Below are 19,788 nucleotides of genomic sequence, written 5' to 3'. Positions count from 1 at the left end.
TTTAGGTAAAATTCAAAAATGCTAATATCTGATACAAGAAACAATATCAATAAATGTATAAAAATGCAGGCAGCATTGAGAAAAATAATCCCTTACTAACTAGAAAGGGGGATGTTTTTCTAGTTGGTAGTAATTCTAAGGTATCTCATGAAAGATATTCTGGCCAATTCAAATGCTATAAATCCATTAAAAGAAAAGCAAATCATTATGACTCAAGGCCAATGTGAATAATGGTGGAGGCACTCTGCATATGGACAAGGGGCCAAGGCAGAGTTAAGTAAGGACTGAAATCCAACTGCTTCTCTACTCTTTACCTAGCAGAGGGCAACATTTACCTAAAATTAGAAGCAAATCCTTTTTCTAATTTTTGCTGAAACTAGCTATGGCCTGCCTATGACACTGCCAAACTAACTACCTGTTAGAAAAGTCAGAACAACAGAAATTGTGAAACCTGGTGCCTTTGCCTAAAATCAAACTGCCAGAATATGGCTTCATATTATGTGTTTATTTCTTATGTGTTAGGTAAAAGAGTCAATATACCAAAATAAACATAGGTTGAGGAAATGGGAGAAATCATCCAAAAATCTAAAAAGTAGTTTAAAATATGGTATCTTTCTATTTTAACTTAGATTTCTGATTAAGAACAGGTTGTATAATATATTTTTGTGTGCTTCTACTGTGTGTTTTTAGGTTAGAGACATTTATAGCTGAATGGTGAAAAATCAGAGAAACTTAGGGATAAATGTTAATATTGATTCCTATTAGATTTTATTCCTATTAGAGAAATAGGAATGTTTTCTAGAATGTCATGTTTTATACAACAGATAATAGACACAGTACAAAAAAATTAGGTGATCACACATATTGGCCAATAAAGCATCTTTAATTCACTAGAGAAATTAACTAAATTTGACTAAAGCTGGAAGTAATTTTTTATAATGTCAATAATTACCCCCTTCATTTAACCACATAGGGAGGGAATTCAAAGTTTTTTAATTGGGATTCCTTAAACAACATATTATTTTAAAAATATAAGTACATAAATTATTAATCACGGTAAATCGACTAAACTGCTAACTAATAAAAAAGACTTCAAAATTCTTATCAGGATGACTAGTCTATAAAATTTGTATTTCTAGAGATACCAAGGAATTGTTACGTGATTTTCAGTGTCACATGCACACCAAGTACAGGAGTTCAAAACTCCTACACAAAATTAGGAGAATTGAGTAAATCTCTCCAGACCACCTTGATGTCCTTAGAGATAAGCACAATATTATTAAAATTATTAGAAAGGAGACATTGAAAACTGTTCCTATTAAGACTAAGCATATCCATACATGGTCTTTCATTTCCAAATTACACCTACATAAAGAACAATGTCCTGTCTTCAAATGGGACACACAAGGGAAAACCTATATTGTCTATCTCTTTTTAAAATTTTAGCCACTCTAGTGGGCTTATTTATGACAGAGCCTCTTTACAATTTCAGTTTGTATTTTCTAGATTACTAATAAAGTTAGTACTTTTTACTATGTTTCTTAAATATTTAATTTCTTTTATTAAGTAACTTTTCATGTCTTTTGCCCATATTTTCTATTGGACTGTCACATTAACTTGCAGAGAAGTGCTTTAAATATGTATCTTGTTCATTAAAAGTATAGCAAATTCTCCACAAAGGCTTGCCTCTATACTCTTAATGGTGACTGTGCAAGAAAAACATTTCTTAATTTTAAGGAAGTCAAAATTGTCATTTGTTTATATTAGTGAGTTTGATTTCTTTTTTTTTTTTTTTGCAGTTTTTGGCCGGGGCTGGGTTTGAACCCGCCACCTCCGGCATATGGGGCTGGCGCCCTACTCCTTTGAGCCACAGGCACTGCCTGGGTTTGATTTTTTTTAAAGAAATTTTTGCCTGTCCAACCATCATGAACATGTTCTCCTATATTGGCTTCTTCTGAAAGTCTTACAGTTTTGCCTTTCATGATAAAATGTACAAATCAATCATAAATTTTGCACATGGTATGAAATGTAAGTCATTTCATTCCATATGGATTATTAATTTGTTCAAGTATCATTTATTGAAAAATTCTTTCCCCACAACTCTAAAGTGAGAGGTTTTGACAAAAAGTAAGTATGTATGTGCAGATTGTTCTCCGGACTTTTTATTCCTTTTGTTTATTCTTGTGGCATTATTTAATGAAATTAATTACTGTAGATACACATAAATTTTATAGTTTTTGACCAGGGCCAGGTTTGAATCTGCCACCTCTGGTATATGGGGCAGGTGCCCTACTCCTTTGAGCCACAGGCTCCACTCATATAAATTTTAAATAGAGAAGGTCCTTCCACTTTGATCTTCTCTTTCAAGGTTACTTAAACTATTCTTGAGCCACGAAATTTCCTTTGAAATACAACAAAAAAACAAACAAATGTTCAGAATACTGACTGGATTATTCTGTATTAATAATCCTCAGAAGGGCATGAGGTATAAGTCTCAAAGATAGAATTTTAATGGGCATCTAAATTAACCCCACAATAAAGGCTGCCCTGAACCAACAACAAGAAATAAGGAGAAAACATAATCAGCATAAAAAGATACAGAGATGATAAAGTTAATGGAATTAACAGACAAGGGCACTAAAATTATTACCAATAAAGTATGTTAGAGAAGATTAAGAACAAGGACATGAGAAAAAATAAAATAAAACTTCTAATTATCAGAAATTAAAAGCATCCAGGATAAGATTAAGAACACACATCGAAGAAGATTTGGAGACATGGTACTATTAGCCACCCAAACAAAGCAAAAAGAGAAAAAAGAACTAAAAAAAGAAGAAGAAAAGGAAGAATCCCAGTGCTGAGAAAGACAATGTCAAATGTGGTCTGCAGGGAAGCAAAAACATTTAGGGTTAGTGGTATATTTACAGGAATAGTGGCCAAAGAGCTTCTAAAAAGTTTGATTTTAAGAATGAACTCAAAAATAGGAACAAGATTATCTCAAAGAAAACCATATAAGGTACATCATAATCAAATGACTAAAACCTAGTAACAAGAAAAAAATCTTTAAGAATAGCCAAAGAAAATAGAAAACTTACATTGAGGGAAACAAAGTAAGACAGGAGACTTTCTATCAGAAACTATGCAAGCTACTTTAGGAAGTATTTCACAACATATTATAAACAGGGAGATTTCATGAAAGAATCCAATTTATCAAGAAGACATAAAAATCCTCATTATACATGCATAACAAGAGCTTCAAAACATATGAACCAAGAAGTGAAAGGAAAAATAAATCCACAGTTAAAGTCAAATATTTCAACACTCCTCTCTCAGCAATTACTATTACAAATAGAAAATCAAAAGGGATACAGAAATCTTTATTTATTTATTTTTTTTAGAGACAGAGTCTCACTTTATTGCCTTTGGAGTCACAAATCACAGCAACCCCCAGCTCTCGGGCTTACCACGATTCTCTTGCCTCAGTCTCCCTAGTAGCTGGGACTATAGCTGCCTGCCTGGCTACTTTTTGTTGCAGTTTGGCCGGGGCCAGGTTTGAACCCGACACCCTTGGTATATGGGGCCAGCGCCCTACTCACAGAGCCACAGGCACCACCCTGGATACAGAAATCTTAAACACTATCAACCAATTTGACCTAATTAAAATTTTTGGAAAACACCACTCGACACATTCTTATCAGATGCACACATTCATTAACACCGACTATACTCAGTGACTTATAATAAATCTCAATTAAGTTGAAAAGAACTTACGTCACACCAAGTATGTTTAAATTAGAAAGTAGAAACCTAATGTAGAAATTAGAAACCTGTAAGAGAAAGATACCTGGAAAAATAACCAAATATTTGAAAATTAAGTACATCAAAGAAAAAAGTTAACAATGGAAACTTTAAAGTTTTTGAACTCCATGTAAACAAACATAACATAAACTTTGTAGGAGGCAGATTGAGGAAAATTAAAAGATTAAATACTTCTGCAGAAAAAGAAGGTCTCAAATATCAGAAACAAAAGAAGGAATAACATTACAGATACTACAAAGTTAAAAAAGTACAACTGTATGCCAATAAATCTTACAAATTACAAAAATGGACAAATTCCTTGAAGGATAAACTAAAGCTTATTCTAGAATTTATTTATAAAATCTTTTCACAAAAACACTTGAGGTCCAGAGGGCTTCATTAATGAATTCTACCAAACACCTTAAAAGAGAAGCAAGAGAGACAATTCTACGCAAACTTTTCCACAACAAGAAATGCTTCCAACTCACTCTATAAGACCAGCATTATCCTGACATAAAAAAAACAGACAAAACATCACCAAAGAACTACAAACCAATGTCTTCTGTGAACACAGATGTAAAAGAAAAAAAAGTTAACAAAATTTTAGCCAGAGAATCCAGCAAATATAAAAAGTATAATGCATTAAAAAAAAAAAGTATAATACACAGGGCAGCGCCAGTAGCTCAGTAGGTAGGGCGCCAGCCACATACACCAAGGCTGGTGGGTTCCAGGCCAGCTAAAACACCAACGACAACTGCAACAACAAAAAAAAATGGCCAGGCATTGTGGCAGGTTCCTGTAGTCCCAGTACTTGGAAGGCTGAGGCAAGAGAATTGCTTAAGCCTAAGAGTTTGAGGTTGCTGTGAGCTGTGATGCCACAAAACTCTACCGAGAGCAGCATAGTGGGACACTGTCTCAAAGGAAAAAAAAAGTATAATACAGCAAGAACAAGTGAAGATTATCCTAAAAATGCATAAATGGTTGGTTCAATATTCAAAAAATCAATGTAACTCATTGCATAACTGACAAAAAAGAAAACATTATTACATCAATAGCGTAGAAAAAACATGACAAAAATTCAACACCCATTTATGGTAAGAAAAATACTCTTAGCAAGAGAGGGTAAAAAGATTGAATGCTCTCCACCTGAGGTCAGGAGTAAGCCAAGGATGTTGTTAGCTCTCTCCCCATCTATCCACCACTGCACCAGGGCTTCCAGCCAACACAACAAAGCAAACAAAGGAAATAAAAAAACACATAAATTTAAAAAGAGAAAACAAAAGTCTTCACTGACAGACACAATGATGACCTACATGAAATATGTGAAGGACTCTACACATGACACTGATAATGAATTTAGCAGAATCATAAATTACAAAGCTTTATAAAAAAATCAATTATATTTCCATATACTAGCAACAATTAGAAACATATTCCTTTAAATTACCTTTAAAATAACACAAAATATAAAATAATTAGAGATGAATTTAACAAAATATATGTAAGACTCTTACACTGAAAGCCACAAGACATTGCAGGGAAAAATAAAGATGACATAAATGGAATGAGAGACTAAGTTCACGCATTAGAAGACTCCAGTTCCGAAGAGGTCAATTCTCCCCAAACAGATCACTAGGTAAAAGCGTTCATAATCAAAATCCCATAAGGCTTTTCTATAGAAATTTATAAGCTGATTCTAAACTATCTGAAGAGAAATAGAAAGGACTCAGAACAGACAAAACAAATGCTGAGGATTTACACCACCAGATTTATTTAAGACTTACTATAAAGCTTCAGTAATCAAGACAGTGAATAACTGCCATGAGGACAGAGCAAAAGAACACAACAGAGTCCAGAAAATAGACCCACACATAATGGTCAACTGATTTTCAACAAAGGTGCCATAATCATTCGACAGGAAAAAATATCTTTTCAAAAAACTTGCTGGAGGGGCGGCACCTGTGGCTCAAGGAGTAGGGGGCCAGCCCCATATACCGGGGGTGGCGAGTTCAAGCCTGGCCCCAGCCAAAACTGAAAGAAAAAAAAAAATAAAAACTTGCTGGAACAATTTGCTGTTAATATTCAAAAGAAATAAACCTAAACCTTTATTTCATACCACACAAAAAAAATTAACTCAAAATGGATCATAGACCTAAATATAACAGTGCAAAGCAAAGACATGAAGGAAAAACCTAGAAGAAATTTTGCCCCATCTCTATAACAAATCTCTTATTTCTACTCCAATCAAATTACAGGGAAAATCCTTAATCTGAGGCTCTCCAGTCAACAGATGATTCTATTCAAAAGAAAAGAGCATTTCCAACCTAAGAAGTATTCAAGCTAACTCCTAAGCAAGCACAATCCATAAAACCACAGAAAATCTGCCATGAAGATTAATACATTGTGTATTAGGGGTCCTCAAACTTTTTAAACAGGGGGCCAGTTCATTGTCCCTCAGACCGTTGGAGGGCCGGACTATAGTTTAAAAAAAAAACTATGAACAGGGCGGCGCCTGTGGCTCAGTGAGTAGGGCGCCGGCCCCATATGCTGAGAGTGGCGGGTTTGGACCCAGCCCCGGCCAAACTGCAAAAGAAAAATAGCTGGGCGTTGTGGCGGGCGCCTGTAGTCTCCAGCTGCTCGGGAGGCTGAGGCAAGAGAATCGCGTAAGCCCAAGAGTTAGAGGTTGCTGTGAGCCGTGTGACGCCAGGGCACTCTACCCGAGGGCGGTACAGTGAGACTCTGTCTCTACAAAAAAAAAAAAAAAAAAACTATAAACAAACTCCTAGGCACACTGCACATATCTTATTTTGAAGTAAAAAAACAAAACAGGAACAAATACAAGCACACCACCTCATGTGGCCAACGGGCCATAGTTTGAGGACCCCTGGCGGAGCCTAGTAAAGGAAGCAGTAAAAATGTTGGGATTCCCTAAAACTTAAACATGACTCAAAATATAACATGTGAAGTTACATCCATAGTGTCACTGAGGTTCAGAGAAGGTACAGAATTCTGAGCTATAGGAATGGGACAGTTAAATTTCTATTATCACTCAGTTTTGAGCAGTTAATGAATATATGAGTGATGCAAATTCAGTACTCCCATAGTATCTGTGAACAGGGATTGGTTTCACAGACAGCAAAATCCTCTAATGCTCAAGTTCCTTATCAAATATTTGCATCTAACCTGCACATACACTCCTATATATGTTCATCATCTCTAGATTACTTATAATACCTAACAAAATCAAATGCTACATGACAGCTGTTACACTATATTTTTAAGTGTACAACTTTCTTATTGTTGTACTATTATTTTCTATTGTTTGGGGCTTTGTTTAGAATATTTTCCATAGACAGTTGGTTGAATCCACAGATATGGATCTATGGATACAGAGGTCTGACAGTAATGATGAGAAAAGAAAAACAAACAAACATTCAAAGATTTACATAAGACTAACCAAGGTTTATATTTTCAAATGAGAATTAAACTTCATTATTCCCATCTCACCTGGACATATACAAAATTTTAAAATTTGTTTCAATTAGAAAAATAGCCCCTTTTCTCCCAGTTCCCTAAAGGATAACATTAAATGAGTTATTCTTCAAATTATTATATAACAAGAAAAATATATATCCATGGAAGTATCATGCATTAACTGACTACAACCCTGGAGCTCCAGAAAGATATACAGCCACATAAAACTGATATCAAGATGTAATATTTTAATAAAAAATTCATTTTATAAGTATATAAAAATTTCTTTCTACCACACTTAATTATTCAAGAAAAAATTTAGAACTTTTAAATAGCAAAAATATTCTTCAAACTACAGCAAAAAAAAAAAACAATTTTTTTTAAGATACCTTTCTCAAGTTTTTATTGACACAGTCACCAGGCTCAATGATATCTAATATTTTAAGAATGTAAAATGTTTATTTGTTATAATATAACCAAAGAATATCCCTTTTTCAAAATTACTTATTTTTAAATATTCTAGTATTAATGTATTAATGTAATTAATTTGTTTTCCTTTTTGAACAGAAAGTGGAATTCAGATGAGGTTTCACTCATAAAAAATTTGTGGACTATACATCATACTGACATGTCATTAATCTGGACCAATGCAATTTTTCTTTTTTTTTTCAGACAGAGTCTCACTATGTCACCTTCAGTAGAGTGCCGTAGCATCACAACTCATAGCAACCTCCAATTCTTGCGCTTAAGCAATTCTCTTGCCTCAGCCTCCCATGTAGCTGGGACTACAGGTGCTGCCACAACACCCGGCTGTTTTTTGTTGCAGTTGTCATTGGTAAGCTGGCCTGGACCAGGATTGAACCCGCCAGCCTCAGTGTATGTGGCTGGCACCGTAAGCACAGTGCTATGGGTGCCAAGCCAATTTTCTTAATCAAAATAACCTACTCCAGGGCTTTGCAAATATGGGCCCACAGTTTAAGGCAAATAAATTCAAAGTCACAAAAGATGTCCATGTTTTTAAAAGATACCCTAAAACCTGCTATATTTTTTTCTTTGGCCCCTTCTACCTTTCACAAGACATGGCTAGATTTGTCCACTTCATCTTTCTCTTGAAAAAACTTTCCTCAGCTTACGTAACTTCTGTCCTCCAACCCTCCCCCTTTCTCTTGTTTATCACAGCAAATAGGACAAATAAAGTTAATTAATATAGAATATAGAAATGTGAACAATGAAAAAGTCATGGATCATCTTAGTAGTACCAAAATATAAAAGAAACTGCCAGTATACAATATTATGCATTTCAACTGAATTTTACAAACTTCCTTAATTGATCTATAATAATCCCCCCCGCAAAATCGTTTCTAAACTGTCATTCAAGCTCACTAGAGTAGCCTAATTTTTAAAATCCATTTTATTAGTGTGTGTCACACTTTATGGGGGAAAGACATGATTGCAAGAGGGACTTTACCTAACAACTGCAATCAGTGTAAACCGGCTTATTGTACCCTCAATGAATCCCCAACAATAAAAAAAAAAAAAAGAAAAAGAAAATCCATTTTATTGTATTTACTTAATACAGAAAAAGGAAAATGTCTTACTAGAAATGAAGTCTCAGCAAAAAAGTGCACTTAGTTATGTTCCTTGAAGTAAATTCTTCTTTTTCACAAAATCTAATTCCTTAAGAAAAAAAATATGATAGGTGAGAAGAGAATTAAATAAACATTTTATTATTGTAAAATTCTAGCACTCAACACCATGGCTGGCAGATAGCACCACAAAAACTAATAGATAGAAAATTATAAAGTTGTAAAAGTCATCCTGGCCCTGCTGAACAACGACTATGACAATAACAACAACAACAACAACAACAACAAAAATTAGCTGGACGGGCAGGCGCCTATAGTCCCAGCTACTTGGGAAGCTGAGGCAAGAGTAAGTCTAAGAGTTTGAGGTTACTGTGAGCTGTCATACCACAGCACTCTACGGAGGGCGACACGGTGAAACTCTGTCTCAAATTAAAAAAAAAAAAGTCATTTGCTTTGTTTGGCTACTGAAACAAAATCTTAACCAACTATTTCTTTTTTTCTTTTTTTTTGCAGTTTTTTTTTTTGTTTGTTTGTTTTGTTTTTGGCCCAGGGCTGGGTTTGAACCTACCACCTCCGGCATATGGGGCTGGTGCCCTACTCCTTTGAGCCATAGGCGCCACCCCCAACTGAGTATTTCTAATGTCACTGATTCATTATGCCAAGTATTACTCAATGTTCAGTAATATTCTTTGCACTGCCAGATTCAAAAATTGTTTTCCTCGGTCCCATTTTCCTATCCTCTGTATCCTGTAAGATGCTTTACTTTTATCTGTACTATATGTACAGCCTATTGAAATTAAATAATTTTGATAAACTAGTTTAAAACCCAGTAGAAACTCTGTAAGCTGAACCTGCCCACCCCCCACCCCACAAGGGAGTCGTAATTATTGGTCAACATATTGAGGAGGTCAACATAAGGAATTCAGCCTACTGTACTAAACCATACACATAGTACATGTCCAGTCCGAAAATAAGGTCAACTTAGAGGTAGTCAATTTAGGAAGGTGGTCAATTATAGAGGTTTTATTGTAGTTTATTATGTTTTCCTTAAGAAAACTGTCAGTGGGTCAGTGACTTGTTATTACCATAAAATATATCTGTATTCAATGCAGTATGTATACTTGTACTTTCCACTAGCTATATTTTGAAAAGAACAATGAAATTAAAATAATGAACATAGAATGACAGAAAACTGATCACTGCCTATAATTTGCATTCATGGAACACAAGTGACTATTACCCAATATATTAGAAGCATAAAGAATAATCTGATCCTTCCATATTCATTTTGGAGATAGTAGTATGACATTTATGTAGAAAAGGGAGAAATGGCAAAAAGTCATCCTAATGGTCTAGGATCAATTACGATGCTAACACAATTTAGAAGTACGTGATGGGTAATTCAAGCAATCCTCAAGTAAAACTGCTACATCAAATAAAAATAACTTCACAGACACACCAGTCTTTTGAATCTGATGTGATGCTGTGATTTTCTTTTCTACGTGAAAATGAATGCTTCCTTTAGAGGGGGTAAAAAAAAACCCAAACTGCTAAATTGTCTTTTCATATTAACAAATAAAATACTAAAAGCTCAAACTTTAAAAGACACACAAACATCTGGGTTTTGTGCAAGAGTAAAAGGAGCTTGCTTTAAAACTACAATTTCAGCTTTTAATCTAATTACACTAAAACAGGAAAAAGTTCCTCAAATTTAACTGCATTGTTCACTTCTAAAATACAATAATCAAACCAAAATTATTTTTCCTGAGTCCTTGGATCTAAATAAAACCAACAAATTTTTTTATTAAATCATAGCTGTGTACATTAATGCAATCATGAGGCACCATACACTGGTTTTATATACAATTTGACATATTTTCATCACACTGGTTAACATAGCCTTCTTGGCATTTTCTTACAAAACCAACAATTTTAAATTCTATTTTAACATCAGTTTTGTGTCAGTATCATGGTAGGAAGAATTATAATTTAGCATTTGACCCATGGTATATACTAATTAAATGTAAATTTGATAATTACACATCATGATACATATTCTAATATCAAAATTCAATCCTCAATTCTATAAATGTACTGTTATTGAAGACTTATGTTTTATAGGGTTTTTTTGTTTGTGACACAGAGTCTCACTCTGTGATCCTGGGTAGAGTGCTGTGGTATCACACCTCATAGTAACTGCAAACTCTTGGGCTCAAGAGATCCCCTTGCCTCAGCCTCCTGAGTAGCTGGGACTATAGGCACCTGCCACAACACCTGACTAGTTTTTCTATTTTTAGTAGAGAGCCTCTTGCTTAGGCTGGTCTCAAACTCCTGAGCTGAGGCAATCCACCCTCCTTAGTCTCTCAAGAGTGGTAGGATTACAGGCGTGAGCTATAGCGCCTGGCCAGTTTTCAGTTTCTTAAAGACAGTATTATAAAAACAAAGTTTTTATAGTTTTTTTTACAATCTTTGAGACACATTCTCACTATCAAAATATAAAACCAAACCTAAAAAGTCAATACTATAGCCAGTTATCATTAAATTTCATATACTGATCCTCTGAATCCCAATTGTTTCTGCCCAGCTAAAGAACAAGACAACCTGGACTTCTAACTACCATCCCTATTCTCCCTCTACTATCCATTAACATACACTGTTGTTAACCTAGACTATAAACCATTGCCAAAACTGCCAAGGTCTGTAACTTTGTTCAAATTTTTACCTCTGCCTAGAAATAACCTTCCTCTTTATCTCTTACATAAATCAAATGACTAGCTCAATGGTAACTTGTGTGAGGCTGTCCCCAACATACTTTTAACCATCACCAGCATTTTAAGGGGTTCTGCAAGTATGAGTTTCCTCTGTTACATTAATATCATATACTTTTTTAAAAGAAGGAACATTGTACGTTATTTTTTCTTCTTCTTTCCTTACTTCCAAAGGCTTAAACCTTTTCATTTCCTTTGGAGACAGGGTCTCCCTCTGTTGCCCAGGCTTGAGTGCAATGACATCATCAAGTATCACTTCAGAATAGCAAACTGCAGGGCTCAAGCGATCCTTCTGTCTCAGCCTCCCAAGCAGTTGGGACTACAGGCACTCACCACCCTGTTCGGCTTATTTGTTGGGGGGGGGGGAGGGAGGAGGGAGAGAGAGAGAGAGAGAGAGAGAGAGAGAAGGTATTACCTAGGCTGATCTCCAGCAATCTTTCTTCCTGCCTTGGTCACCCAAAGTTCTAGGATTACAGGCATGAGCCCACCATTTTTATAAGTCCAATATTTAGTCATTATCTAGCACATGGTTTAATGTAATTCTTTTGAGAAATAATTACTGAGCATTCAAAATATTCCAGATACTTTTCTAGGTGCTAGGAGTAAATCTGTATTCCTATTTTTAACTTCATGGAGCTTGAGAGCTTACGTTCCAATGGGGAGACCTACAATACAAGGTGAATAAGGAATATATAGCATATATGGCAGGTTAGTGAAAAAGTCTTTACTGAGAAAAAAATTAAGCAAAGAAAGAAGTATTGTCAGAGAAATGGGATTAAAATTATAGAAACGCCTAATGCAATAATAACAACTACAACAGCAGTAATATCTGAATATTCAATCATATTCTAATAAGTATACTAATTGCTTTACATGTATTACCTGATATAAGACCAACTCAACCTCATTATTATCCCATTATTATCCTCAAGAAGGGCTGAAATCCTAAAGAAGTAACTTCCCAAGGTTATACAGTCAGTGAAGTTGTGAAGCCAGCAACAAAATCTAACCATGCATTTTCTTTTGTTGAAGGAACAAGTGAAGAAAGTGAATGCCTACTACAGCAAAAGATTCAAATAACAGTAAAATAAATTTCAGCCTCAGAGGACCCAATACATTTGAGAAGCTTCACATACACACTGCACATCAACAGCTATGTATGACAGATGCCATGACAAATAACAGGTGCCTGTGGTGAACAAAAATATTTGTAAATTCTGATAACGTCTCAATACTTTTTAAAATGTACTTTACGTTTCTGCATGACAATTACCAGGACTAAAAATTATGTAAGATAGTATCTCACAAATCACATGGATAGGTTATAATAAGAAATATATATTTGGTCTCTGCCCCTGGTTCTAGGCAAACAGCTTCTAAAATCCTAGGAATCTCCAAAAGTGCTAAGAGTGTCCTTTGTATGCTAATGATGACTGGCATCTTGGAGCCCCCTAGGCAGCCTCAGGATATGTACTAGTAATCAGAAAGGTCTAGGCATGATTAAAGGGTCAGAACTTTCAGCTCTACACCCCAAACTGTGCTGAGTAGAGAGGGGGTGGATGTTGAGTTGATCACCAGTGGCCCCTGATATAACTGTGAAGAGGTCTCCACAAAAACCCAAAAGGACAGGGTTTAGACAGCTTTCAGACTGAACACTTGGAGGTTCCCCAACCAGAAGCTCTGTAACCCATCCCATACGCCCTGCCTTATGCATCCCTTCTTTCTGGCTATTCTTAACGGCCTTTATTATCAATGGGTAAATGTAAGTAAAGTGTTTCCCTAAGTTCTATGAGCTGCTCTGGTAAATAAATCAAATCCAAAGAAGAGGTCCCGGGAACTCCTGAGTCATAGGCAGGGGTAAGAAGTATAGGTCACAACCTGGGACTTGCAACTGGCATATGAAGTGAGGCAGTCTTGTGGGACTGAGCTTCAACCTGTGTGATCTGATGCTATCTCCATGTAAACAGAGACAACTGAAACGAATCATAGGACACCTTGCTTGTGTCAACTAGAAAAATGCTTGGGGGGTGGGGGTCCTCACAAACATATTGGTAACCAGAGGTGAAATAATAATTTTGTAGTGAATGGTGAGTAATGTACGTGAGAGTAGGAAAAACACAACTTGGTTTTTTCCTGTCTCAAACGATAGATGATCAAAAGGTTTTTTAAAAAGTAGAAGGTACTCTAAAAGAAATTAGACCTTTGAAGGCACTACCACTTCAAAGACAGTTCAATGTTGAATATCTTTCATGTTTTACACCCTGGTACAAGTTATTCAGCTTCCAATTTTCTACTAATAAGAGTGATTAAATGAAATGATCATGTCAAAAAAGGTTCAAATTCCTTTTACTACGTTCAATTTGGAAATTATCAAAATTTCAGTAGATAACTCTAGCCTGAGCACAACGCAATGCCAAAGAAAACAGACGGTTCCATATGAAAAGCTTTAAAGTCAATACAAATTAAGACAAAAATGAAATTAGCAAAAAGTAAATAAAGACACACAAAGGACAGCTGATACAATCATACACACAATAAAAGGTGCTTATTCAATCATGAATTTTCATCTGTAATCAAAACAGAGATTTAGCTATAATGGTGTTTTTAATTCAGATAAGGGTCAGCTCATATGAGCATCCAACTACTTATTCCTTAGAAAGATTTTAGCTACCAGACAAGATGTAATTACCAGACATGCTCTCCCACTGAAATGAACTACAAAACTGATAAAACATATAAAACTACAATTTGAAAACACTGGAGCACTGTAATACTTGACAAAAGAGAAAGCATCTCCTAAAATACCTGGATGCACAGTCAGCAGGACAGCAAAGGAAAGCCAGCCAAGCAGAATGTGGAGGGCTATACAGAAGAGACAGAAACTCAGAAAGGCTGAGGCAGTGAGAACAGGTGGGGCAGAGAAGCAGAAAGGATGGCACTCGACAGAGAAAGTGCTCCAGACATCTGCATGTGAGTTTCTACAATAGCAATGCCCAACAGAAACAAACATGAGTCTAAAATACAATCTGTAATTTTCTAGAAACCACACTTTAAAAGTAAAAACAAGCAGGTGAAATTAATTTTAATATAATGTATGCAACCCAATATGCTCACAAAGCTGCTTAATGAGAAACTAATATTTAAAAAAACTGTTATTTTATATCCTTTTTTCTATACTAGGTCCCTAAACTTCAGTATGTGTTTTACACTTACAGCACTATTAAATTTAACCACAATTCACGCACATGTGGCTAATGGCTATCATACATGACAACACAACTCCATAGTTTTTTTTTTTTCCATATTGTTTCGAATTCTTTGAGGGTACAACAAATTGAATTAAACTGATTGCATTTGTTAAAGTCCCTTTTATAATTGTGTCCCACTCCCAAGAGGCATGCCATACACCATGACACGCCCCTCCCCCCCAATCTCTATAGTTTTTTGTTAATTGTGAAGCTGTGCACCAGTAAAGTGCAACTACACAAGACCAAGCAAAGAACCAGGGTGCAGTAGGATCAGAAATTCTCAGAGATGAGTAAGACTGAGGACATTCACGTTCCAACCAGGGGGAAAGAGACCTCAGTGAAACTTTGGGCAATCTATAGAAAATGAAACAGAATCACCCTGTAGTGAGTGCTAAACTATTCCTAAGGTAAAGGCTATACTAGATCTGCTAGAACAAAGTTCAAAAACAAGCCTCAAGATTCAAACAGATCTATAAGAGATTTAACAGTCTGCCAAATAAAATTAAAATCTCTTAAGAGGAAACCAACAAAATCCAGGCAACAGTGTGACAGAACATCCAGGAGTCAATCAAAACTAAGAAAATTTAAGAAACTAAAGAAACGTCTGACCCACCAGGGGAAAATATGACAGAAGAAAGAGACCCAGAAACAAGAGCGACGATGTCTTTAAAGACATAAACTTTTAAATTACAAATATAGTACAGCCATTTAAAGAAAAACAGGAACAAAACAGAAAACGATTTTGAAAAATTCAAATATGAAAAAGAAAAACATAGTATCTCAAATAAAAAATTAACTAGATATAATTAACAGTGCAAGAGGAAAAAGATCACTAAGTTAAAGATATAAAAATAGAAAGCAAAAAAGGCAAAAACAAAAGAAAATCCCAGAACATCAAGGACCTGTGAGAATAACAGCAGTCGAAATATGGTGTGACTGAAATCCCAGAAAGGGGAGACAGAAAAAATATAAAGGGTTAAAGAATTTTCAAGTCTGAGCAAACAGAACCCACATATGCAAGAAACTCCATACACACAAAGGAGGTTAAGCACAAAGAAACTACACCAAAGCACACAATAATCAAATTGCTGACAGCCAGTCATACACAGAAAATCTTTAAAGCTGCCTAAGGGTGGGGGGACATTACACACAGAGAAACAAAGAATTAACAGACTCCTTGTCAAAAGTAATGCAAATAAGTTTATAACAGAAAAATAACACCCAGCCCCGGCCAAAAACCACAAAAAAAATAAAAATAAAAATAAAAGCAAACAAATTAAGATACCCAGCCCCAGCCAAAAACCACAAAAAAAAATAAAAATAAAAACAGAAAAATAACACCAGTGAAGGGCTAGATAGAAAGAAAAAACCGGTAAGCTAAACTCTACGTAAAGCAAAAATATCCTTTGTGGATCAAGGGAAAATAAAGACATTTCAGACAAACAAAAGCTGAGAAAATCTGTCGCCACAGTGAAAGTTGTTGTCTAGGAAGTAGAAGAAATGATAGCAGAACTACACAACAGAGTGAGCTCTAATGTAAACCAAGGATTTGCTAATAGTTAATAATGATGCATCAATATTGGCTCATCAATTGTAACAAATGTATCGCATCAATACAAGAGGTTAGTAACAGGGGATGGTGGTGAAAGCGGGGTGGTATATGTAAACTGTACTTTCTGTTCAATTTTTCTATCAACCTAAAACTGCTCTGAGAAATAAAATTATATTTTAATACCAGATAGGAACCTAGTTCTACACAAAGAACAGAAATGGTTAATGCAACTAACAATAAGATATTTATTTTCTTAGTTTTAACTTTTGATAAAGTATTGATTAAGGCAAAAGTAGTAATTATGTATAGTAATACATAAGCAGAATAAAATGAATGATAATAATACCAGAAAAAAATGAAGAGAAAAAAATTGAAAGTGCATTGTAGAATCTTACATTATTTCTAGAGTGATAAAAGTAGATTATGATAAGTTCAAGACATAAGTAAACCCCTGGAGCAGCGGTTCTCAACCTGTGAGTCGCAACCCCACAGGAACTGTATTAAAGGGTTGCGGCATTAGGAAAGTTGAGAACCACTGCCCTAGAATCACTGCTAAAAAATAAAGACAATAAAAATAATAAGCCAAGAAAGTAGATAAAGTAAAATGTATTATTTTTTTTAATACCCAAGCCAAAAATGGTATGAAAACAGAAAAAGGAAACATAAAATAAGTAGGACAAATAGAAAACAAGTAACAAGATGCTAGACTTAAATCTAATTATACCAAATAATAAGAACAAATATATGTGGTCTAAACATCCCAATCAAAATAGATTATCAGACTAGATTAAAAGTAGAGACTGTCAGATTGGATAACAAAGCAAAACTACATGCTATCGATAAGATACCGGCTTTAAATGTAACAACACAGATGGAAAGGATAAAATAGAAAAGGCTATACCACACAGTCATAATCTTAAGAGAGCTGGAGTGCCTATGTTAATATCAGACAAAGCAGATTTCAGGAGAAGGAATATTACTGAGAATAAAGAGATAGTTCATAATACAGTGTCAAAATTACCAAAACTACAAAATAATTCTAAATATTTATGTAGCCAATAATAGCTTTAAAATACATCAGTCAAATACTGGCAGAACCAAAAGGAGAAACAGATAAATCTACAATTATAGCTGGAGGTTTCAACACTCCCTCACACTAACTAGTAAAATGAGTAGATGAAAAATCAGCAAAAATATAAGGCCTGGATAACATTATAATCCAGCTTGTTTTGACCAACACTACAACCACATGAGAACAAAAATGAAACTCTGTATGTCTCTTGGTACAGTCAACAAAAAGAATATATGCTGGACCATAAAACCACACTTAAATATTTACAAGAATTGAAATTATACAAAAAAAGTTTTCTGACAAAAAAAATGAAATTAAAGATCAATAATAATATTGGAAGATTTTCCAAATATTGGAAGTTAATACATTTCTAAATAACTCATGGGTCAAATAATCATATGGAAAATTATAATATATAGTAAACTGAGTAATAAAAACATGAAATTATGTGGAATAGAGCCAAAGACGCTGTACTTGGAAATTAACAGCTTGTAACTGCTTATGACAGAAAATAATGAAGTTTTAACATTAGTGTTCTAAACTTCCACCCTTAAGAAGCTGAGAAAAAAGAAACATATTAAGCTGAACATAGAGGTAAGGAAATGATAGAAGTAGGAACTGGTGAAATAGATGAGGGACAAACAATAGATAAAAATCAATGAAAGCAAAGCTGATTCTTTGAAAAGAACTCCTACACTAGCTAAGAAAAGAAGAGAGAAGACATAAATTACCAAAATTGGAAGTAACAGAAAGGACATCATCACAAATACTTCAAACATTCCAAGTATGCTATGTACAGTTTTATGCCACTAAAAAATACACATATTATCAAAACTGACACAAAAAGTAAGTCTAAATAACCTTGCATCTAAGAAATAAACTAAACTCATAATAAAAATCTTCCCACAAAAAAACTCCAAACCCTGATGACTTCATTTGTGAATTATTTGAAGATTTAATGCCAGTCTACACAATCTCTTTTAGGATACAGAGAAGAGGAAATACTTCCTAACATATTTAAGGAGGTCAGCATAAATAACCCTGATTATCAAAGCATGGAGACTACAAGTAAAAAAAAACTACGTATCAATGTCTCTCATGTGTAAACATTCTTAATAAAATTATTAGCACGTCAATCCAGTTAATTTATAATATAAAAAGAAAAATACCAGGTGAAATTCATCTCAGGAATATAAGGTTGGTTCAGTATTGAAAATTCAATCAATGTAATTGACTACACTAATACACAAAAAAATATTAAATTTCAAGAGAAAAATAATAAAACACCCATCCATGAAGATGTTTAAAAAGAAATTTAGCAAATAGGAATGAAGAAAACTTTCTCAATCTATAAAGGGCAGCTTAACATAATAGTAAAGGATGGATATTTTTCTCTTATACTCTCATCATTTCTATTCACCATTTTACTGGAGGTCCTAACAAGTGCAATAATGCAAGATAAAAAAGAAAAAGTATCTGTATCGAAAAGCAAGAATTAAAACAGTTTCTATTCGCATGTGACATAACAGACACAAGTCCCAAAATAAAGTGACTGAAACTAAGAACTGAGGTTTGCAAGGGTATAGGATACAAGATCAATATTAAAAATCAATTGTAGTTCTATATACTAATAATGACAAAAGCAAAATTAATTTCTTATCATTTACATTAGCATCAAAAGCATAAAATATGTAAGACAAATTTAGCAATATATGTGTAAGACTACATCCTGAATACTAGAATACACAGCTGAAAGAAATTAAGGAAGACCTGAAGAGATATGTCATGTTCACAGATCCAAATTCAAGCGATATTGCTATGATACTGATTCTCCTCAACTTTATCTATGGACTCCACACCATCCCAATCAAAATCCCCTCAAGCATTCTTGTAAAAACTGCTAAAGTAATTAAAATTTTATAATACAGCCAAAACTGGGAAAATAAGCAAAGGTTGGAAGATTAACACTACCTAATTTTAAGACTAGTTAATACAATGTGCTCTTGTAATAACAAAAAACAAAATATACATAAATCAATAAAACATAACAGAGAATCCAGAAATAAATTCACACACACATATGGTCATTAGATCTTCAACAAAGGTGCCAAGGTAATTCAAAGGGAAAAGGAAAACCTTATCAAAAAATGATACTTGAACAAACAGATGAATCTAGAAATTACCCCATACCATTCACAAAAAATAACTCAAAATGAATTATAGACCTATTTTTAAAAACTAAATTATAAAACTTCCCAAAGTTCCACTGCCCCATACAAGGAAAAGACTT

General features: G+C 34.4%; 1 protein-coding gene across 24 annotated transcripts in view; it reads right to left on the bottom strand.

The window, feature by feature from the left end:
• Positions 1–19,788, bottom strand: part of MEF2A (myocyte enhancer factor 2A) — a 145,040-nt gene that overhangs the window by 104,902 nt on the left and 20,350 nt on the right. For 3 of the 24 annotated variants that reach the window (XM_053581828.1, XM_053581816.1, XM_053581823.1), the window contains exon 1: positions 8,871–8,952. The exons of 14 other annotated variants lie outside the window; for them this stretch is intronic. The gene's annotated coding sequence lies outside the window, so the exon portion shown is untranslated. Of the gene's footprint in view, positions 1–4,944; positions 4,999–8,870; positions 8,953–11,792; positions 11,964–19,788 lie in introns of those variants that run through there. 7 more of the 24 variants (XM_053581820.1, XM_053581815.1, XM_053581829.1 and 4 more) reach the window with 6 other exon arrangements.

The sequence above is a fragment of the Nycticebus coucang genome, chromosome 2 (genome assembly GCF_027406575.1).
Source record: "Nycticebus coucang isolate mNycCou1 chromosome 2, mNycCou1.pri, whole genome shotgun sequence".
Taxonomy (NCBI): Eukaryota; Metazoa; Chordata; class Mammalia; order Primates; family Lorisidae; genus Nycticebus; species Nycticebus coucang.
The sequence above is the reverse complement of the archived record's forward strand: the minus strand, read 5'-3'. Positions and strand labels throughout refer to the sequence as shown.